This window comes from Coregonus lavaretus, assembly GCF_964263955.1.
Source record: "Coregonus lavaretus genome assembly, chromosome: 5".
Classification (NCBI taxonomy): Eukaryota; Metazoa; Chordata; class Actinopteri; order Salmoniformes; family Salmonidae; genus Coregonus; species Coregonus lavaretus.
This window is the reverse complement of record NC_139992.1, coordinates 74,044,855-74,069,649: the sequence shown is the minus strand read 5'-3', so window position 1 is coordinate 74,069,649 and position 24,795 is coordinate 74,044,855. Positions and strand designations below refer to the sequence as shown.

Sequence of the window (24,795 nt, the reverse complement as noted above, 5' to 3'; positions counted from 1 at the left end):
TAAACTATACCCTGATCCTAACAAACCTAATCCCAAAACAAGATCAATCACATTCTGATGATAGTGCCACCTTTCTCTGTCCTAAATAAAGTAGAAGTGGAAAACGTTGTTATACCGGGGGGAATTGGTTTTGCAGCAGAATCACGCATGGCCATCCATTAAGGGCAATATAAGGTTGTTATGTAGCAGGCATGTTAGCTGCCAGGTGCTTAGTAATGTTAGTAGATAATCCAGGCTCTCAGCAGTCCTGAGGGTTCACACACGCATACACACGCACACACCACATTAAAATCCTGACTAAACGAGCTGACAATCACCACAGCCTCCTGTCATGTGCTCCTCATTTCCAACATACCATCTCTCTTTCTCGCTTCCTCTTTCTCTCCCCATCTCTCCGTCTCCCACTCTCTTCGTCCTCAATGTCCCTCTGCCCTCCTCCCCCCTACTCTCAGTATTGCTCCACTGTCCCTCTCCCTCTCTGCTGGTGTGGGTCTGTGAGGTCAGATATTTTTCACTCTGTGACATGCTCTGCATGTTTTGTCTGGGTTTTCCCTGCATGGAAACTAAAAGAGTTAGCATGTGTTGATTGGACATTCTACAGAACCGCTTCGTGGTGGACCTGCATCGGCGGCCATTTTAACCCTTGTCAATAGTGAGGTTAAAGTTGAAGATGATGTCACAATTTTTTTGTTTCAAAACAGTTAGCTGGAATTTGTTCTCATGATCCCATGGTTCTGTCAGTTCTCAAGGCTTAACGTTTAGATGGCTGTGGAGTAGCTAAAGTGGGAATGTACAGTACATCAAGCTATGCTACGTTGCTGTGTGGCGCTAGAGACTATGGATGATGTCATAGACCCCAGTCAAATACAGGTGACCCCTGGTTGTCATCAGTTGGGGTCAAGGTTCAGAGGTGAACTATTCCCCAAACAATCCACAGACACACTCCAAAGGTGTGTAGTCTACCGGCCTGCTTAAAGATAGAGACCCAAACCACATCACAGGAAAGTGATGGCATAGTCTAAAAGCAGACGTCACCTTAGCAATGTGTTTGTTGGATAGTTCACCTCTGACCCTTGACCCCTAGTGACATACCCCAGAGATCACCAGGGGTTGGTGACATTATACTACCGCCGTTTCCAGCACCACACAGCATAACTGGATGTGACCAATGGAAAGACAGGTATTTTCTGTGGAATATCGGTGAGCTAAAGTTGACGCAGTCATCAACACGCATGACTGACTTATTCCATTCAGGTAAAGAGAGAGGAGGGAGGGGGTAGTAGAAAGGAGAGAGAGGGAGAGAGAAAGAAAGAGAGAGAGTTTTATTAGGAGCTGTGTGCTGCGTACACAGCGCGCATCAGGAACCAGTAACCACCACAACCCTCTCACCAAGCCCTGTGCTCTGGGATGGTACACCTCTCCCTGGTGACTCACACGGAGTCTGGTAAATTTGAATATTACCAAGCACACACACACACACACGCCTGCACAGATACAGACATGTTGAGATCTGCCATCATTCCCAACACTAGCAGTCCTGGTGAAGTGTGGTGAAACAGGGGACACTAATGTAACAATGATACCACATTGCCTGCTGTTATGTGCGCTAGATTAGAACATCCAGTTCCCAACGAAGTAAAGTCATAGTATTAATGTTTGGTTATTCACCATTCAAGTTGGTTGCGGTGATTCACCAAAAAGCATTGCCAGTGTGTCATTAGCCATTGCATGTACAGTTGAAGTCGGAAGTTTACATACACCTTAGCCAAATACATTTAAACTCAGTTTTTCACAATTCTTGACATTTAATCCTAGTAAAAATTCCCTGTCTTAGGTCAGTTAGGATCACCACTTAATTTTAAGAATGTGAAATGTCAGAATAATAGTAGAGAGAATGATTCATTTCAGCATTTCTTTCTTTCATCACATTCCCAGTGGGTCAGAAGTTTACATACACTCAATTAGTATTTGGTAGCATTGTCTTTCAATTGTTTAACTTGGGTCAAACGTTTCAGGTAGCCTTCAACAAGCTTCCCACAATACGTTGGGTGAATTTTGGCCCATTTCTCCTGACAGAGCTGATGTAACTGAGTTAGGTTTGTAGGCCTCCTTGCTCGCACACACTTTTTCAGTTCTGCCCACAAATGTTCTATAGGATTGAGGTCAGGGCTTTGTGATGGCCACTCCAATACCTTGACTTTGTTGTCCTTAAGCCATTTTGCCACAACTTTGGAAGTATGCTTGGGGTCATTGTACATTTGGAAGACCCATTTGCGACCAAGCTTTAACTTCCTGACTGATGTCTTGAGATGTTACTTCAATATATCTACATAATTTTCCTTCCTCATGATGCCATCTATTTTGTGAAGTGCACCAGTCCCTCCTGTAGCAAAGCACCCCCACAGCATGATGCTGCCACCCCCGTGCTTCACGGTTGGGATGGTGTTCTTCAGCTTGCAAGCGTTCCCCTTTTTCCTCCAAACATAACGATGGTCATTATGGTCAAACAGTTCTATTTTTGATTCATCAGACCAGAGGACATTTCTCAAAAAAGTACGATTTTTGTCCCCATGTGCAGTTGCAAACTGTAGTCTGGCTTTTTTATGGCGGTTTTGGAGCAGTGGCTTCTTCTTTGCTGAGCGGCCTTTCAGGTTATGCCGATATAGGACTCATTTAACTGTGGATATAGATACTTTTGTGCCTGTTTCCTCCAGCATCTTCACAAGGTCTTTTGCTGTTGTTCTGGGATTGATTTGCACTTTTCGCACCAAAGTACGTTCATCGCTAGGAGACAGAACGAGTCTCCTTCCTGAGCGGTATGACGGATGTGTGGTCCCATGGTGTTTATACTTGCGTACAATTTTTTGTACAGATGAACGTGGTACCTTCAGGCATTTGGAAATTGCTCCCAAGGATGAACCAGACTTGTGGAGGTCTACAATTCTATTTTTGAGGTCTTGGCTGATTTCTTTTGATTTTCCCATGATGTCAAGCAAAGAGGCACTGAGTTTGAAGGTAGGCCTTGAAATACATCCACAGGTACACCTCCAATTGACTCAAATTATGTCTATTAGCCTATCAGAAGTTTTTGAAGCCATGACATAATTTTCTGGAATTTCCCAAGCTGTTTAAAGGCACAGTCAACTTAGTGTATGTAAACTTCTGACCCACTGGAATGGTGATACAGTGAATTATAAGTGAAATAATCTGTCTGTAAACAATTGTTGGAAAAATTACTTGTGTAACCGACTTGCCAAAACTATAGTTTGTTAACAAGAAATTTGTGGAGTGGTTGAAAAACAAGTTTTAATGACTCCAACCTAAGTGAATATAAACTTCCGACTTCAACTGTATGTAGGCGTGTTTGTGTGTGCGTGTGTGTGTGTGTGAAATGTACATATTTGTTCCACAGTTATGGTTAATGCGCACCAGTTCTGTAGTGAAATACATTTTGGTATTAAAAAATTACATTGCTTAGGGTCAATGTACTTTTAGTTGGAAGTTTACTACTAATATAATATTATTGGTACATGTTTGAAATGTTTCCATAGCCTTATGTCTCCTGTGTGTGAGATATGAGGCTGATTGAACAGGACCACACATTGATATGGGACCACAGCAGAGGTAATACAGAGGACTGATATCCACATTCAGAAAGTTCCACTGTCCAAGGACATTAAAGCCACAATCTGGAGTTTGTGTTTCAGCCCAACAGCAGAGAGACGTTTCATTTCCCCAGCCCCATCACTCAGATTACCAAAGATTACAAAGTGCAGGGTCAGGCTGTTGAAATTGCAGATTTAGCCTTCAATGTGTTTTATAAATATAATACATATTCTAGGAAAATCAATGAATATTCCATCAACTAAAATGACTGGACATCTAACAGACTGTTGCTTTTAAAGTTTCATCACCTTCCCTGGAGCTAGGTTTGTCAGGTCAGGGGTGGAGGTGAGAAATCTATGCTTATGACATCCCTACGTCTGTCTATGACCTCCTTATGTCACCTGTTATAACAGTATGTCAATCCCCTTCTCTTATCTGCTACACTGTTCCTGGGGAAACCCCCTCTAGAGGACACACACACCATCACAACTGGAGATGAATGACTGATGGAGAGAGAGAGATTGAGGAGAGAGAAAGAGAGAGAGAATGTGATAGCCAATAAAGCTTATTTGAACTAAAGGAGAGAGAGAGTTTCCACAAGCCTCTAATGTATCATTGAGGAGTGTACATGCAGTGCTTTGATGTTATCAACAGAATTAAAGAAAACAACAGAGAGATACAGAGAGGGAAGGGGGGGGTGGGGTAGTGTTTACTTATAGTTGGAGTGACGTGAGGGTGGCCATGGCAACACAAGCCTCTCACATCACAGGTCTGATGATGACGTCAGTGATGGCCCTTTCATTCCTTGACCTTTGAACTCCAGCCTGTTGATTGTGCTGTTCTGGCTTGGACGAGGCCTACTTACTGTACTTATTTACTCACTGTTGTTTGTGACGTGTTATGAACGTGTGCTGTCTCGATCGTCTAAACCCTCTCTCTGTTTCTCTGTCTGTCTGTAATATACTGTAAGTCAGGCTCTCTCTCTCTCATTCCGACTCCCTCTCTCTCTCTCTCTCTCTTTCCCTCTCAGGAGGTTACTGTAGGTTGTGGTTACATCACTCTGAGGTCCTGTTGCTTTGCATAGTGATGATGCCCTGACAAGCTTCTAATCGCCCTCCAGGAACCACTCTGATGTCATCGGTCTTTAACTTATCAAAGGAACAATTTAGCGCCCCACACCCGTCGCATTATGCATCATTACAAACAATTACAGAGCATTACAGAGCACTCATAATGTACTATGCAGTTACATAGTTGGTTAGTTCTTACGGTTTGTCCTTTCGCAATTGATTAGTAGAGGTCAGTGGTACATTGTCACACAAGTTTGGTTCAGGTCCAGTGCATCGTCACAATGGTCATATGGTCTGTCTGTATGTTGTCCCCCATTGTGTGTGTGGGTGTGTGTTTTTGTGTGTGCGCGTGTGAGTGTTTGTGTGAGCAGGAACCTGGTAGGTATGTCAGTTAAGGAAGAGCTCGTTATAATATATCTGGATTCCCCTGTAGGATACACAGGCAGAGATGTGACAGTCATGACCTGTTATTTCCTCTCTCTCTCTCTCTCTCTCTCTCTCTCTCTCTCTCTCTCTCTCTCTCTCTCTCTCTCTCTCTCTCTCTCTCTCTCTCTCTCTCTCTCTCTCTCTCTCTCTCTCTCTCTCTCTCTCTCTCTCTCTCTCTCTCTCTCTCTCTCTCTCTCTCTCTCTCTCTCTCTCTCTCTCTCTCTCTCTCTCTCTCCTCTCTCTCTCTCTCTCTCTCTCTCTCTCTCTCTCTCTCTCTCTCTCTCTCTCTCTCTCTCTCTCTCTCTCTCTCTCTCTCTCTCTCTCTCTCTCTCTCTCTCTCTCTCTCTCTCTCTTACCGTCTTTCCCGCTCACTGCCCTGTACCTTGTATGCCTAGTGCATATGTGTTCTGTTATACATGGGTAGTCAGGTTAGTGTGTGTGTAGAGAGAGGCCCCTGATGAATTTGGAATCAGAAGGATCATAGCCTGCAGAAGCAGAAAGGAGTGAGGAGAGCAGTCCTGCTCAGCGTGTGTGTGCTCAGTAATTCATCTGATTCTAATATCTGATCTAATATCTGATGCATCACTTTGGATTGCTGTGTGAAGTCTGCACAACTGGTGGCTGGATCTTTCTGAGCCCCTATAGATACATTTACATTTACATTTTAGTCACTTAGCAGATGCTCTTATCCAGAGCGACTTACAGATACATCTGTTTGTGTGTGTTTGTGTGCGCATGACACGTGTGCATGTTTGTGTGTGTTTGGATAGAAACTGGGTAAGACGCTTCTGAATCATACAGATAAACCTCTGAGTTTGTGTCCATGCACAAGTGTGCGTTTATGTCCATGTGTGTATATCCACAGGCGCACAGATGGATGATGAGGATAAGGCACATTGTGGATACCTCTGGCATTTCAGTATTAATGTGACATTGTGTGTGTGAATGTGTACTAGGTTAGAGAGCCCTAGCCTGTTAATAAGGAGCCTGATGCCTGCAGCCTGACAACCAGTCAACATTGTGCTCTAAGGTGTGTTGATATGTGTGTTTCTCTCTCTCTCCATACCCTGTAGGATAGGACTAAGGCCAGCCAGAGTTGGCAAAGACAACCCATATGGAAAAAAACACATGATTTCACGTGACATTTCCACGTTTTCTTTTTGGAACACTTCACGTGTGCTAATGTGGATTTTTTGAAACATTTCACATGTAATGATATTTTATGTGAAGTTTCATATGTAGATTTTCACATGTGAAACCATGTGTTTTTGGAACACTTCAAGTGATAATAGTTCACATAACCTTTCACATGTGGATTCAAATTTTCAATGAGATTTCACAGGTGATGCCCTGCAAACAAAATGTGTCATTATGATACACAGACAGTGCTTTTAACATACAGTGTTCTCAACTTACATATCTGACACGCTGCGCTATACATGACTATACTGTGCATGTTTATACAATAATTATTATTATGTCCTTACCTGGGATTATGAACTCACAACCTCTTGGTTCACGGCATTCCGATTTTCCTGCTACACCACCATACAGTGTATTCGGAAAGTATTCAGACTCCTTGACGTTTTCCACATTTTGTTACGTTACAGCCTTATTCTAAAATGTATTGAATATTTGTTTTCTCATCAATCTACACACAATACCCCATAATGACGAAGCGAAAACAGGTTTTTAGAATTTTTTGCAAATGTATTACAAATAAAAAACAGAACTACCTTATTTACATAAGTATTCAGACCCTTTGCTATGAGACTCAAAATTTAGCTCAGGTGCATCCTGTTTCCAATGGTCATCCTTGAGATATTTCTACAACTTGATTGGAGTCCACCTGTGATAAATTCAATTGATTGGACATGATTTGGAAAGGCACACATCTGTCTATATAAGGTCCCACAGTTGACAGTGCATGTCAGAGCAAAAACCAAGCCATGATGTTGAAGGAATTGTCCATAGAGCTCAGAGACAGGATTGTGTCGAGGCACAGATCTGGGAAAGGGTACCAAACAATTTCTACAGCACTGAAGGTCCCCAAGAACACAGTGGCCTCCATCATTCTTAAATGGAAGAAGTTTGGAACCACCAAGACTCTTCCTAGAGCTGGCCGCCTGGCCAAACTGAGCAATCGGGGAAGAAGGGCCTTGGTCAGGAAGGTGACCAAGAACCCAATGGTCACTCTGACAGAGCTCCTGAGTTCCTCTGTGGAGATGGGAGAACCTTCCAGAAGGACAACCATCTCTGCAGCACTCCACTAATCAGGCCTTTATGGTAGAGTGGCCAGATGGAAGCCACTCCTCAGTAAAAGGCACATGACAGCCTGCTTGGAGTTTGCCAAAAGGTACCTAAAGACTCTCAGACCATGAGAAACCAGATTCTCTGGTCTGATGATACCAAGATTGAACTCTTTGGCCTGAATGCCAAGCATCACGTCTGGAGGAAACCTGGCAGCATCCCTATGGTGAAGCATGGTGGTGGCAGCATCATGCTGTGGGGATGTTTTTCAGTGACAGGGACTGGGAGACTAGTCAGGATCGAGGGAAAGATTAACGGAGCAGAGTACAGAGAGATCCTTGATGAAAACCTGCTCCAGAGCGCTCAGAACCTCAGACTGGGGCGAAGGTTCACCTTCCAACAGGACAACAACCCTAAGCACACAGCCAAGACAACGCAGGAGTGGCGTCGGGACAAGTCTCTGAATGTCCTTGAGTGGCCCAGCCAGAGCCCTGACTTGAACCCAATTTAACATCTCTGGAGAGACCTGAAAATAGCTGTGCAGCGATGCTCCCCATCCAACGTGACAGAGCTTGAGAGGATCTGCAGAGAAGAATGGGAGAAACTCCACAAATACAGGTGTGCCAAGTTTTTAGCATCATACCCAAGAAGACTCAAGGCTGTAATCGCTGCCAAAGGTGCTTCAACAAAGTACTGAGTGAAGGGTCTGAATACTTATGTAAATGTGATATTTCAGTTTATTATGCTTTATACATTTGCAAAACCTGTTTTTGCTTTGTCATTATGGGGTATTGTGTGTAGATTGATGAGGGGAAAAAACAATTTATCATGTGGTTCAACATGTGATAACATGAAACTAGATTGTTAACCATTGCTGTTAATTCTACTGTTAATTTCTACAGTAATATTATACTCTATTAGTGTTTTGCTATATATTTACTGCCAATCGCAATGCAATTGGCATTTTTTAACCCATCATGGAAATTTGCATGACTCATTTGCAATTCCATTTAAACTTATAGGATACTTTAGATGCACTGATGGCACAATTTTCCTGTACTTTTATAGAAAGTTACCGGCTACTGAGTTGCGGTGAAAAAAGTGCAAACTATTTTTTTTAAATATATTTTGTATTTTGTCAGTAAATATACAACCATGAACAAGAAGTATACAGAAATTCCAATGAACTTTCTGAATGAATTGGAATTTAAATGACCTCAAAATTGGTTAGCACCCTTGGAACACAACCACACCAGGGATTTGAACTCACAACCTCTTGGATGTCAGCAACCTAAGTTCACCACCAGGTCTGTGGCCATGGTTTATTGGCAAGAATACATTTCTGTGCTTTGTTAAAGTTGCTCGGAATCAAGTCAATACTTGTGCGATTATCTGACAACACCAACAAAAAAGTAGCAGACACTTGACATTAAAACCCATAAGAGTCTATTTGTTTTAGAATTTTAAGACCCCTTGAAGTATCAAAATAATATATGAAATAATTCATTTGCTATTATTAGCCCATACAAACGCATTGAATAACAGATTCACTACATGGAACAACAGATAGTCCCCAAAGAAATCTAAAGGAAGTTTGTTCTGAAGTGTCTGTCCTATATCTGAGCGATACTGTATAAGATGATCAGGAAAAGTACAGTGCCTAGCAAAAGTATTCATCCCCCTTGGCGTTTTTCCTATTTTGTTGCATGACAACCTGTAATTTAAATGGATTTTTATTTGGATTTCATGTAATGGACATACACAAAATAGTCAAATTTCGTGACGTGAAATGAAAAAAATAACTTAAAAGTGGTGCGTGCATGTGTATTCATCCCCTTTGCTATGAAGCCCCTAAATAAGATCTGGTGCAACCAATTACCTTCAGAAGTCACATAATTAGTTAAATAAAGTCCACCTGTGTGCAATCTAAGTGTCACATGTGTGCAATCTACGTGTCACATGATCTGTCACATGATCTCAGTATATATACATCTGTTCTGAAAGGCCCCAGAGTCTGCAACACCACTAAGCAAGGGGCACCACCAAGCAAGCGGTACCATGAAGACCAAGGGGCTCTCCAAACAGGTCAGGGACAAAGTTGTGGAGAAGTACAGATCAGGGTTGGCTTATAAAAAAATATCAGAAACTTTGAACATCCCACGGAGCACCATTAAATCCATTATTAAAAAATGGAAAGAATATGGCACCACAACAAACCTGTCAAGAGAGGGCCACCCACTAAAACTCACGGACCAGGCAAGGAGGGCATTAATCAGAGAGGCAACAAAGAGACCAAAGATAACCCTGAAGGAGCTGCAAAGCTCCACAGCGGAGATTGGAGTATCTGTCCATAGGACCACTTTAAGCCATACACTCCACAGAGCTGGGCTTTACGGAAGAGTGGCCAGAAAAAAGCCATTGCTTAAAGAAAAAAATAAGCAAACACGTTTGGTGTTCGCCAAAAGGCATGTGGGAGACTCCCCAAACATATGGAAGAAGGTACTCTGGTCAGATGAGACTAAAATTGAGCTTTTTGGCCATCAAGGAAAACGCTATGTCTGGCGCAAACCCAACACCTCTCATCACCCCGAGAACACCATCCGCACAGTGAAGCATGGTGGTGGCAGCATCATGCTGTGGGGATGTTTTTCATCGGCAGTGACTGTGAAACTGGTCAGAATTGAAGGAATGATGAATGGCGCTAAATACAGGGAAATTCTTGAGGGAAACCTGTTTCAGTCTTCCAGAGATTTGAGACTGGGACGGAGGTTCACCTCACTAATGCTCTTGTGGCTGAATGGAAGCAAGTCCCCGCAGCAATGTTCCAACATCTAGTGGAAAGCTTTCCCAGAAGAGAGGCTGTTATAGCAACAAAGGGGAGACCAGCTCCATATTAATGGCCATGATTTTGGAATGAGATGTTCAACAAGCAGGTGTCCACATACTTTTGGTCATGTAGTGTATGTACCTGTGAAGTGTACCTTTGACCTTTTTGTAACCCAGGAAACAACACTGTAGGGTACCCTAACCATACCCTTATTTTCTTAGCAGGAAGTTTGAACCTGGTGGCACTGCAGAAACATCAACTGCGCTCCAACCAAGAGGTTGCAAGTTCAAATCCCCAAGGAGTAAATGTATACTCTATGTTATGTGTCCTTGAGGACTGCTATGTTGGCGGTGATCATTTGACATTATTTACTTGATTCTGGGCAGCTTTTATCAAAGTGCAAACATGCATTCTTGCCAATAAGTCTGTGGTCATATCACTTTCACGCTAACAGATCTGGTGGTGTAGCTGCACTGTAGCAGGACATTTCCGGTTGCTAGCGACCGAGAGGTTATGAGTACAAATCCCATTTAAAGTTGCAATATATACGTTTTTGGGCGCTATTTCTGTGCTTCCCGTTCTTAAGTTTTGTTCTTGTGTCTTTTACTTTTGGTTTTGAACACAAGCTTCAAACAGCTGAAAATACAATCATTTTGGTTATGGAAAATATATTTCACAGCTGTTTAGATGGTACAATGATTCTCTACACTATGCTTGCTTGTTTTGTCACATAAACTGAAATTAGGCGAACTATTAGAATTTTAGCAACCAGGAAATGGTGGAGCAATTTCTGCATCGTCCATCTTTAAGGCTGAGTCACAATTGCGGTCACAGTACAAAATTACAGAAGATTTTACAGTAACTGAAATCAAAATACAGCAGCATACTGTCATTTTATTAAAAAATAACACCTTCAAGTTGTATATTTATTTTTTATTTTTACTGCAACCTTATTCAAAGTGCAGAAATCTATTCTTGGCAATAAATATATAGTGAATCTCTATTGTATCCACGAACCTGGTGTAGCAGCAGGAACTTACATTTACATTTACATCATTTAGCAGACGCTCTTATCCAGAGCGACTTACAAATTGGTGCATTCAACTTATGATAGCCAGTGGGACAACCACCTTTTTACAAAATAAAATAAAAAAAATATGGGGGGTGGGGGAAGAAGGATTACTTTATACTATTCCAGTTATTCCTTAAAGAGGTAGGGTTTCAAGTGTCTCCGGAAGGTGGTCAGTGACTCCGCTGTCCTGGTGTCGTGGGGGAGCTTGTTCCACCATTGGGGTGCCAGAGCAGTGAATAGCTTTGACTGGGCTGAGCGGGAACTGTGCTTCCGTAGAGGTAGGGGAGCTAGCAGGCCAGAGGTGGATGAACGTAGTGCCCTCGTTTGGGTGTAGGGTTTGATCAGAGACTGAAGGTAAGGAGGTGCCGTTCCCCTCACAGCTCCGTAGGCAAGCACCATGGTCTTGTAGTAGATGCGAGCCTCAACTGGAAGCCAGTGGAGTGTGCGGAGGAGCGGGGTGACATGAGAGAACTTGGGAAGGTTGAACACCAGACGGGCTGCAGCGTTCTGGATAAGTTGTAGGGGTTTAATGGCACAGGCAGGGAGCCCAGCCAACAGCGAGTTGCAGTAATCCAGACGGGAGATGACAAGTGCCTGGAATAGGACCTGTGCCGCTTTCTGTGTAAGGTAGGGTCGTACTCTGCGAATGTTGTAGAGCATGAACCTGCAAGATCGGGTCACCGCTTTGATGTTAGCGGAGAACGACAGGGTGTTGTCCAGGGTCACGCCAAGGTTCTTTGCACTCTGGGAGGAGGACACAATGGAGTTGTCAACCGTGATGGCGAGATCATGGAGCGGGCAGTCCTTCCCCGGGAGGAAGAGCAGCTCCGTCTTGCCGAGGTTCAGCTTGAGGTGGTGATCCGACATCCACGCTGATATGTCTGCCAGACATGCAGAGATGCGATTTGCCACCTGATTATCAGAAGGGGGAAACTTCAGGTAGCTAGCAACCAAGAGGTTGAGCATTCAAATCCCAAGGGAGGTTAAGTCCCAATATAGCAGTATACTGTCCATTAGCACCTCAAATTTGCTGTAAAAACACAGAACTTATTGTATTTTTACCTCAACTAGACAAAAACCTCCACGGGACCATAACACAATGTTCAGAGAACATGGGGACCATGACTGTTTAAATTTAATTAATGTAAAATTAGGCCTTTTAAAGTAAAATATTCTAAATAACATTTGATGCCTGGGCTTTCACATGTGCTCAAATGCTATCACGTGTAGTGTCATGGTATCACATGTTGAAATTTTGCATCCCCATGTTGTCAAATTTATTTCACATTCATTTCACATGAGATTATGCTCCCATGTTGTCATGTGTAGTTTTATGTTATCACATGTTGCTTCACATGTTGTCACATGTTGTCACATGATCACCTGAGACCACATGTGTTCACATGTGAAATTCATGTGGTTTTTCCATATGGAAATATTTAAACAACTGTAGCTAGACATGTTAAGTATCAGTATATGTTTGGTTTTGAGTAATTTTACACAGGCATTTATTCTAAATACAAATAATTTCTAGATAAATAAATTGCCCCTGCAGATTCCATCCAGATTCTGTCCAGCTGGTCCCAGCTCTGTTTGTGCTCTTGCCTACTCCATTGTCAAGCCAAATATATATTTGTCCCAATGTGATATTTCCCTATAAAATAACACTTGAACTGAAAACACTTTACACTTTCATATGAAAAACCAGTCACACAACCATATAATTGTATATATGTTTATTAAAAGATATTCCATTTCATTGTATTTTTAAGGTGAAACATTTGACACACAGTGGCAGAATGAATGTGAACTTACCTTGTTGAGTTATTGAATAGTTGATTAATTGAGTTATTGAATCATTCAGCTGTTGAAGGCTGCTTTTGTTGCCAGCCTGAAACCCAGCAGACAATGTAGCTGTAGCTTAAACCACACAGAAATCTACATTGTATGCTAGGTCCAGGACCAAGCAAATATGTCTCGTCAGCTGTCACACACACATACGCACACACCCACGCACACACTGTCTCTGACAGAGTAATCATAGAGAGAATGTGACATTTCATCTTGCCTGTTCTCTATAGACAGATTTCTAGGGAAACTGCAGGCATCGCATCCTAACAGTGTTTTCTCTCCTTTCTTAAAGGCTCTGTGCTATTGTGCCTGACTTGTTTGACATTTCCTTCAACTCTGGCTTGCTTTTCTCTGCTCTCGTCAATCTCTTTTCTATGAGCCGAGAGTCAACATCTTTTAGAAAACAGCACAATTCAGAGAAGAATACCAAGAAGAGTTTGAATGACTCTCGCCAAGGATTGTGCAGAGGGAGAAAATATTTGAGAGGAGAGAAAAATAATAAGAAAAAAATGACAATAAAACACTGACAAGCATAGGCATAGAGAGCGTCCTGTGCTGTAACCGCCCATATGATAACATACTAGCCAATCAGAGAGAAATTGAATGTGCAATTAGCCAATCAGTTGGAAATGGGATGTATCACCTGGCAGGAAGTAGGGAGTGGGCAGTGGCATGTGTTCAGAGACCCAGTAGCCAGATGTAGCTGCTGATAATTACACAGGATCTACACTGCCTACTGAGCAACTGATCAACACACAAATACAGGGGGGGGGATAGAGGGAATGGGCTGCAGATATTGATAAAGGATCCACGTTGATGCATTTGCATTGCCTTCATCATAGTCTTCATCCTCATATGATCATTGGGTCCATTCTGGTTAGAGAGAGAGAGAGAAAGGGGAGAAAGAGATGGTCATTATTGGGTAAGGAATCATAAGGTAACATTGACTGCAGCTACTAAGAGAGAGGAGAAGGAAGGGGGAGGGAGGAGAAGAAACAAGGAGAGAATGGGGTGAGAGGAGAGGGGGGAAGGAAGAAGAGAAGGGTGACGAGGGAGAGACAGAACAGACAGAGAGGATGGGGTGAGGGGAGAAGGGAAGGATATGGGAATTATCTCTCTATGGCTATCTCTAAGCATTATCAGTTTCAGATTAGTGACATTCTTTCCCATTAGGCCTGGGGCAACTGGAGGCAGCAGCCACTGCCATGTCAGCTCCACAGCGGCTCTGATGCCACACTTATGGGTCTCGCATTCTATCTCTCTTAGGGAGAAGTTTCCTTTAGGCACTTTGCTCTAGGTACTGATCAGCTTACCCTCTCCAAATCCTAACCTGAACCATTAGATGCAAACTTTACTACTGATCTAGGATCAGGATGGAGGGGTATGTATGCTGGGCTCGCCCACTTGTCCCCTGTCCAGTTTTGCCTCTGCATACCTGAAGCCTCATGACCATATTGATCAAACATAGCAGTCTAGTACCCTACTCAACCAGCTGATGCTCACTTGACTCCAATTTCTCCTTATTAAGGAAAAGTCTCTCTCTCTCTCTCTCTCTCTCTCTCTCTCGCTCGCTATTTTGGATTCTAGCAATCTGTGTGGCCCAAGACTACGGCCCTTTCTCCTTCACCCTCTCTTTCTCCTTCTAGCATTGTGTGCTCCTGGAGTGTTTTGGCTGGGTTTAATTGTTACCATGGTGATGACATTGGTGTTGAGAGTTCCTTGTGTTCTGTGAGTTTGAGTCCCATGTCAAGACTGATGCAGGAGTTGCAGTGTTGACTGAGTGAGCGAGAGAGTTGTTGAGTGTGTTGAGTGTGTGATGCAGGGCTGACATTGGTGATGACTGTTGTAGAGAGGAAAGTAGTGCCACATCAGTCAGAGGTGGTGGCAGTGAGGTCACTAGATCAACTAGGCAACGGCATGAGCCAAACTTTGGAGTGTGCTCATGCACTTGCTCATCACTTCTGATGATATTGTCACTTCTGTACTTTTTAGCATTGGCCAATAGTGACTACTGGGCAGTGGTGTATGTACTGTATGTGTGGTAGGGTGGTGGAGCATGGCCTGGGGCTGTGGGGAGGAATGCACTTCCTGGATCCACATGAATGAATTGAGAAGGACTTGGTACATTCCACAGAGAGAGAGAGAGGAGGGGGGTTATAAAAAGAGAGAGGAAGGAATGAGAGAGGAGGGGAGGGCACTACACAACTGTTGTCAATCAATCAATCCATGACTTGCAGGAGGGCGCCACTGAGCTACAAAGCAGGGTTGGGGTCAATTCAGTCATTTTGATTATGTTCAGTTCTTTTTTAATTCAGGAAAAGAACATTATTTTGACCCTGACCCTCCTATTGAGCATGCCCAGTCCCCAGAGAGCTTTCTGATTGGAGGAGGAATACAGCGTATAGCTGTTGCTATAGGACTTTAGGAGGGCTGAAATACAGTATCTTACCTGTAGACAGATGTTAGAACTAGTATAGCAAATGTCTTGTGGTAGTTGAAGGTCATCGTGGTGGCTGACTGCACAGTGCTGTTGTGAGCATGGTCATCCTAGGGACCGTTGCTTGGTACACTCAGGACTGCTCTGACACCTATAACACACACAATGCAACAGGTCAGTGTCAGGGGTTCATGTTTCACATCTGATCATAACTTGATCAAGACATACAGTGTCAGTAAACCTGTAATCTCTCGTGGACAGATCTACGTAAACATAACTGGTATGGTAGAATCTGTCAGGAAGGAATGGGATGCGTGGGATAACGAGCAGCATTAGTTCCGGTGTTTGTTTTTTTCCGTCACTGGTTATTCGGACAAATCACGATTCCGCAGTTGTTAGCATCTTTCGAGTTTCGGAAGGGGAGGGGACATTTGGCTTTTAACTGTCAAAAAGAGAGGGTGGAGCTCCTCGTTCCGGTTCCGCTCCTTGCTCTAGTATCTCTTCATCTCTTCTCTTAACACGTATGGATCCAGAACTTAATCGAGCAGCTGACCAATTACGTGATACTTTAGTTCAGGGTTAACCGAGATTAGTAAACCTGGAGTATACTGCAAACCCAGTGAAAACATTAAAACCTGAATATTGTGTGACTGTGTGTGTGTGTGTGTGTGTAATGATAACAGACCTCAACCAGTTAGACTTAGTTTACATGATCAGTGATAACGTGATACAGTATGTTCCACTCTCCATCCTTCTCCATCCCTCTATCTTATCCGCTTCTTTCTATCCTTTGATGATGTTGTGTGTGTGTGTGGGCGTGCGTCTATGTGATACTGCCACTCTGGCCGATCAGAAGTGGTCAAGTGTATGTAAATGGAAACCCAAAGCCTCCAGTGAAACCCAAAGCCTTACAGTTGAGAGGGACACTACAGATGTAGGATCTTAATTTGAGCCAGTTTGCTACAACAGGACAATAACCCTGCAGCAGGAAATGTGAATTATTATGTGGATTACAATTAATGGACATTTTTATAGGGGTTGATAAATTTTTGTTAGGCTAAATCAAGTCTGAAAAGTGGAAAAGACTATCTTTAGTAGCCTTTTTAAAACGCAAACACACTACAAGTTTGCATTTCCTGCTATACAGGGAAATTCCAAGCAACAAAAGAGTGATCAAATTAAGATCCTACATCTGTAGTCTTACTAACTAGGAGAAGGTCAATGGAAGCACAATCACACACCATACAGCCATAGGAGTGGATCCTTTTCTGTTCACACTGATGTACACTAGTCCAAACTCCACTGACAAAAGCAAAATACCATTTCAGTTATAGATACAGTAGGTTAGCAAATCTACAACACTTCAAGCCAGCAAGCATCAAAATACAAGCTGTAGTAGGCACATACATTTATATAGAACACAATATAAAACATAGTGAAGAGAGATAAAGAAGGTGTGAGACCAGTGCTGTGTGTGTGTGTGTGTGTGTGTGTGTGTGTGTCTGTGGTTGGTGTGTGTGTGTGGGGGGTGTGTGTGTTTGTGTGTGTGTGGGGGGTTGGTGTGTGTGTGTGTGTGGTTGGTGTGTGTGTGTGTGGGGGGGGGTGGGGGGGGGGGGGTTGGTGTGTGTTTGTGTGGTTGGTGTGTGTGTGTGTGTGTGTGTGTGGTTGGTGTGTGTGTGTGTGTGTGTGTGTGTGTGTGTGTGTGTGTGTGTGGGGGGGGGGGGGGGGGGTAAATGTAAGGCTATTCCTGGAGTGTGGCGCGTGTTTCAGTTGATGTGGGTTTCCTCCTAGCTGCCTGGCAGATGACTGGCCCTGACCACATCCACGCACGCACGGACGCACACATGCAGGCACACAAACACACACACACACACACACTAAGAGGAGCCAAGAGGAACTTAATCATTACCCTGCCCTGGCCTCAAAGCATGGAGCGACCACCACTGTATGTGTGTGTGTGTGTGTGTGTGTGTGTGTGTGTTTATTGGGTGGCAGTTGGGTATTATGGATGTGTGTGGGTGTTGGCGTTTACTGAAGTATACAGTATGTGGGCATGTGTGTAGGATGTGTAAGTTGGGTGTGTTTGAGGGTGTGTGTTGGGAGGACAGACCATGCTTGTTATTGCTTATCATCAGCTTTGAGTCCAAGACAAGGCAGTATGAGTTCTATTTCTCCCTTTTTCATCCATAGTTGAGAGCCACAGGTTGCTTTTCCACTAAATTCAATTCACATGAGAGATGAACAATTTCCATAACCACTCTTAGTCTACAGCACTCTCACTAACTGGTCCTCTTTCAGCACCAACGTTCCACCAATTAGAATGTAATTCCATCAGAGCATCGGCCAATCAGATACTCAGCTCCAACGTTCTGCCGAGCCAGATCTGGAGAGTCTGATTGGTTCGGCCGGATCTGAGGAACGGTCCAATCAGAGAGAGGGAAGCCATTTCCTGGTCTGTGGAGACCTGGAGGTCATGGAACGTCAAAGGTCCCTGCCATCCCGTTTACGACAATGTTCCCAATCTCAGAATATTCCCATTGTTCTAGATACACCCCCCCTCCCCCCCTCTATCTCTCTCACACACACACACACTCCTTCTCTCTCTCCCTCTCTCATTTCCTCTCTTTCTAATACATCATCTGCTTTATTAGGGTAAAGCAGGGAAGATGTAACAGTTTGAAAGTGAAAGGGGACCCTGAATGGTTCATCTGGGTGTTGGCTCGGCCAAACAGTGGTCCTGGAGCCTACAACTAAAGACTCAGCTCCAGACGCTATTTCAGCCCCAACTCAAGCCGCATCCCTGTACCCCCGTACCAGTCCTATACCCCAGTCCCAGCCCCACTCATATCTCCAGCCCAGAGAGGGGTGTCTGTGGGACCTTCCAAAAGGCTGGACTGATGGGAAAGGGCTGGCAGGGCGAGGAGAGGATCTAGGGAGAGGAGGAAAGGGGAGCTCCCTGGTGTCTTTATGAAGGCTTGGCAACCTCTCTCTCCTGTCCCACATACACACACATACAGAGAGATACAGAGAGAGACAGAGAGACAGAGCGAGAGAGAGAGAAAGCGAGGGAGAGAGCTGGATGGATGGAGGATGGCCCAAAATCCCTAGATCCTGTAAAGCTGAGTTTAATGTGTTTCTCTCTCCCTGTCTGCTTTAGGGTTACTGGCTCCATGCTCAGTCCTATAGCATTACACTGCCCCATACAGACATTACAGCATGCATACACTTTCCAACCAATCCTATTGATTTTAGTTTATTTTTTATATAGGGGAGTGTACGAACACAGTCCCCCACTACCAGAAATTGTCCAGTCGAGATTCCTACATTTGGGGAATTCGCAGGGGTCAGCACAGCCGGAGTGCAATGGCTGAGCCTCGCCCTCATCCTCCCTTCTTGATCACGGTATCTCCCTTGCTGGGTAAGTATTGTCCTACTGTAATGTTTGTTATCCAATGGGTGGAAAATTTGTTGAAAATAATAAATGATGTAAAGCCACGCTTTCAGGCACCTTTTAGAAGGTGAACTCTCTCTAATGTCAGAGACACATTCTACCTTCCTTGAACTTTCAGCTGACTGAATTCTAACCTGAATAGCTGACTGGCATCTCACCATACATTTCCGGCAAATTCTGTCAAAAATGTACAATTGATGAGAGTTCCCATTGTAGCACTATCAGGCAGGAAATTCCCTGTTTTTCTATTTTCTATGTATCCAGTCTCTTGGGAGTGTAGTCAACGGTGGATAAAGAGTTCCACTATAACACTCATAACTTATGTACCCTGTGAGTCATAGCTCCAGCTGATTACAGTCAGAAAAAAGATCTCCTTCAAACACAGATCTCAGGCCTTGCTCATTCATCCTGCTGTTTCATGACGTGCTTCCGCTCTAGTGTCTCTTTCCGGCGCCCCGACTTATTGGAATTCAATGCACTCTCAATGAGGAGCCAGGTAGGGGAAGCTACGGCCATATATGGGCATAGGGACACACACAGTGCCAGGTGGGTGTGTGGAGAACACACACACACACACACACAAGAGTGTGGTGACATCAAACCAAATGCAGTGAGCAGCTCTTGTGACGTCTAAGTTATGCAGTTAAGCTCTTTGCCTGAACTCCTTTCTCTACAAATGACAGACTTCCAGTAAGAGTGACTCTATTGTTGTATAAACAAAGCAAAGTCAGCTCATGTGAAAAGGAAAGATATAGAGTGGTTTTCAATAGGATTGCTCTAGTTATATAAACTGACCTCAGCTAGTGAGAAGAGCCTCACCTAGTGACGTGATTAAAGATCCCCGCCAACACACTGATGATGACCTCACATTATTCAACCCTACCTTTACCACCAAAATACTTTGCCATGGAAAGATTTTAATCTGACAGACTTTGCCAAGTAGGACAGGTAAGAGTGCATAGGTATTGAACTAAGACAGAGGGCAGATTCCAATATTATCTACCTCTGAGAATTTTCTCAACCATCAAGATACCGGCAACGCATCTTACCGACAATAGCTTGATTATCACATCTGGAAACGCAGGCACGATAAGCACAGATACGCAGATAGTAAATGCAATTCACAAAGTTTATGGATGACTTTTATCACCTGCACACACACACACACACGCGCAGGCACACACACACACACACACACACATTTGTTTTACTATACTTGTGGGGACCAAACAATTGATTCCCATTCAAAATCCTATTTTCCCTAATCCCTAACTGTAACCCTCAACTAACCCTAACCTTAACCCCAAGCCCCTAACCCTAACTCTAACTCCTAACCCTAAACCGAACCCTAACTCTAACCCTAACCCTTAACCTAACCCCTAAGCTTAAAATAGCCTTTTTCCGAAATGTCCCCACCTGTCCAAATTTTCCTTGATAGTAAAACCAAACACACACACACACACACACACACACACACACGCGCTCAGTAAACGACCAATAAAAGTATTGCATGAGTGTGACTTTTGGCCAGACAGTTGGACTGGGAGAGTGAGGGAGCCAGAGTAATCTGAGGTGGAGCCATAGGAGTGGATATCATTGTACTGCAGTAAAACAAAGAGAAAGGGTGTGTGAGTGTGTGGGCGGGAGCAGAGGGACTAGCACGCAGGGTCACGCATACACACACACACACACACACACACACACACACACACACACACACACACAGAGAAACACACAGTGCCCTCTGAGGGATCCCATGTCTATGGCAGGTAGCCTTGAGATCTAATTTTAGGTTGGCCATTGTTCACGTTTGTTTCCATTTGTTTCCGTATGAGCAGCGCTAAAGTAATTAGGTTAGTATGCCACTACAGTTCAAGACCTGTCACAGCCCAGAGAGAAGGAGCAGAAGTAGTGTCTAACTCTAAGGGAAGTGCCACCACACAGCATTTGTATTCCACCCTCTATGTGTTATGAACTCACTTGAGTAAATAAATACAAAATCAATTCAAAACCATATCATTGCCTGATGGATATTCAACATTTAAAGACTAACCTGGAGACACACATATGCAGACACACACGCACACACACATACGCAAACACGCACAAACATACATACGCAAACACACACACACGCACAACCTTCAGAACAGCTGGTAACCGGGGGAGAGCAAGGCAACCGCAGAAGGTTACTCTAAACACCAGTGATTGCACCCTGCTGTCCATTCAGAAATTATTCTCTTCTCTCAACCAATCAGATCGTCCACTCAGACTGCCCATTCATAAAGAAACAGCACTGAGTTCCGCGTGCAGTAGGATATAGTATACATTCACTTCCCCATCTACAACACATCCCCCTCCCCCCTCTCGTTTGTGCTTTGAGTTCATTTATTCCTTCTGCCACTGGGTACAAGGAGTGGACTGTACCATTACCCAAGTATATGGGGGAGACAGCATGACAGAGGCTGAAGGGGAATACGTAGACAGGAAATTATATTACAACATGACTATTCCCTCCGAGATACGGTATCAACCCGACAGAACAAGTCATTGACTGAATAGATAAAATAGACATCAGCTACATAATATGACTGATATCCTAATGATGAAAAAAATGACGTTTGCCCTATACAATATCACGTGCTATTTACAGCTAATTTAAGGAACTCACATTTGGAGACCGCCGAAGAGCTATAGCTCTCTCATACAGCTGCATCCGTATCATTCTAACGATGTACAAGCTATACGCTATTATTATGTAACAGCTATGTAACAGCTATGTAACAGTGAATCAGCTATGTTGTAATGTAACTAGTATAGACAAACTATGAGGTAACACTGTCACTAGTAGTCCCCATTTAATACAGCACAGCACTAACACATTACAGCGTTTCTCAGCCTTAATGTGGACCATATGATATCCATCAGAAGCAGCAGTGTTAGCTGAGATATAATATTTTTTCACTTACCCTCTCGGAGCATTTCCTCCTGACGGCTGGGAGCCTCTTACCAGGTTTGAAGGGTCCCCTTCTCTTTCTCTATGACTCTCACTGTCTCTGTTTGTCTGTCTCTCTGTCTGTTTCCCTCTTCTTCCTCCTCTTTCTCTCTGCCCCTGCTCTCTCTCTATCAGATAATATGGGGTTCCTCTCCAGTTTGCCTCTCTCAGGAATAGAGAGAGAGAGAGAGAGAGAGAGATAGATAATTGTCTCTCTAACCCTTCCACAACTTCAGTTTCTGTGAAACTAAACTAAACCAAATTCAAAAGAATCCGTCCTTACATCTCTTTCTTTTTCTTTCTTTCTTTCTTTCTTTCTTTCTTTCTTTCTTTCTTTCTTTCTTTCTTTCTTTCTTTCTTTCTTTCTTTCTTTCTTTCTTTCTTTCTTTCTTTCTTTCTTTCTCTGTCAGTCTTTTTTTCTCCTCCAGTTGCATTCTACAGAGTGTAATCAGTAACAGGCTTAAAATGACAGCGCTGTGCTGAAGCCGACACACTCTCTCTCTCTCTCTCTCTCTCTCTCTCTCTCTGTATGAGTCCCTCTGGGATAAAGGTGCTTTCCCAGCACACTCGAGACGCCGCTGCCGACCATGCTCTCACAGCCCGGCCCTGCTACTATCATATGTTACACAGCACTAAGACTCTCTTTCTCCCTCTGTCCCTCTCTCGCTCTCTGTCCTCCTCTCTTTCTGTTACTACCTCCTTCTCTTTCTCTCCCTCTCTGGCTCCCCTGCTCTCCTTCTCCTTCAGCCCCTCTGACGCAGACAGACACACACACTCTCTGTTACACACACTCCGAGCCGAGTCTCTGTGCTCTTATAGTCTATGAGCCTGGCTGTAAGGGGCGGAGCCTTTCTCTGTGAAGGGCATTGTCCGGTAACACTCCTCTCAATTGAGAGGTTAGAGAGAGGACACCCATTCAGAAAAAAAAGAAAGGGAGGGAGGAGAGGAGGAGAGAGGATGAGAGGAGAGGAAAGAAATGTCGGGCTGAGGCAACTTCAGTAGTGTTCTGTGTGTGTGTGTGTGTGTGTGTGTGTGTGTGTGTGTGTGCGCCTGGGGTCTTTAAAAGCAGGAAACTCCCCTACCAAAGTGTCGGGGCGTCTGTAGAAAAGCCTGTCTCTAAAAAAGGGAAACGATAGGCAGCACTGAACCACAGATTCTAGTCTCGCTATTCACTTCTATCCCATCTCAATGGTCCCGCTTAACTGTCTATAGTCTACACCACAGAGAAAGTACCTGGATTTACAGTCAATCTCCTCTGAGACACCTGAGAAACAGGAAGATAAGCTGAGCTATCAGACAACACAGCACTTATGACATGTACAAGACAGAAGCTTGGATGTCCAGTAGAGAGAACGACAGAGAAAGAAAGAACATCTTCATCTGCCAGAACTCACCTCCATATAACCTTCTCACAACCATACCTTTCCTTACTCTGTTACCAAGAGTACATGAAGAGGCTCAGAAACTGCCACTCCAATAGAAATCCCTGATCACGCTGCTAAGCAGTATTGTCATGGAGTTTTTGGCTAGCTCAACCAATCAGCAGATGTACAGAGACACCTGACCAGAACAGTGTATGTGCATTATGACACTCCTTGTATAAAGTTGTTTTAATGTTAAAAGTTACAAACATTTCGTTTTAACGTTAAAAGTTACAAACATTCCGTTTTAATGTTAAAAGTTACAAGCGTTCCGTTTTTAAGTTAAATGTTACAAATGTTCTGTTTTAATGTTAAAAGTTACAAACTTTAAGTTTTAATGTTAAAAGTTTCCAACCCCCACACTCTACCTGTCCTTACTCCCTAGTTTAACCTATACCTCATTTTCCTACTTTCAACCCCTGCCCCATCTCTCTATACCCTACCTGCTGTCCCGTCCTCTCCTAGCCCTACCCTCCTTACCCCTCACTACTGGGTGTTCCCTGCCTTACCTTAGCCCTTCCTATCCTCTTCCTCCTGACTACCACACCCTTCCCTCCCTGCCCTCCTCCTACCCCTCTCTTCCCCAGGGGTTGGTTTGGGCTAGGGTTCGGATGGGGCTGAGCCTTCTCCCAGAATCACATAGTTGGGCTCTTAGTCAGAGGAGGGCATGTGACTCATCAGAGAGCTGCACACAAACGACACTCTTTATGGTCTTCTGTTAGACTACTACGCTTGTGTACACACACATATGTGCACATGCACACACACGATACACACGTGCATGAGTGGTACAGCATGAACACACACACATACGGATACAAAAATGGAAACATACATACACGACCAGTCATAGTAGTATGGGATGTGGGAGAAACGTCTGGGGCTGACACAGTCCATTCATAATTATTTTAAATGGACAGCGTGAGTCACATTGACGATAGACCTGTATTACACACACTGCTTTTCTGGCTACTAAAACCTTACACGTTCATGGAGCTGGAGGCTGTAGCTACATAAAGACACTGTTATATCACTGTAGATACTCTCATGGCTTTCAAAAGACAATGACTGTAGGAAATCAAAATGACTGAAGTAGGTAAATTAGGAAATTTAAATGATGTCAAATATACATTTGAAATTAGGGATTTTTTTACTGTCATGCCAGTATAAAATCATTGTTATGACCCAGTTACTACAGAATGCATAGTGGTTGGATGGGGCTCTAGGAAACCCAGTTACTACATAATGCATAGTGGTTGGATGGGGCTCTAGGAAACCCAGTTACTACATAATGCATAGTGGTTGGATGGGGCTCTAGGAAACCCAGTTACTACAGAATGCATAGTGGTTGGATGGGGCTCTAGGAAACCCAGTTACTACAGAATGGAT

At 43.7% G+C, this 24,795-nt stretch overlaps 1 long non-coding RNA gene across 1 annotated transcript; it reads right to left on the bottom strand.

The window, feature by feature from the left end:
• Positions 1–13,862: 13,862 nt before the first annotated feature.
• LOC311129093 lies at positions 13,863–22,906 on the bottom strand. Its single transcript, XR_014613255.1, has 3 exons — positions 21,960–22,906; positions 15,552–15,690; positions 13,863–13,975 (listed from the first exon to the last, which is right to left on the bottom strand). It is a non-coding gene; the product is annotated as an uncharacterized lncRNA (long non-coding RNA).
• Positions 22,907–24,795: the final 1,889 nt, after the last annotated feature.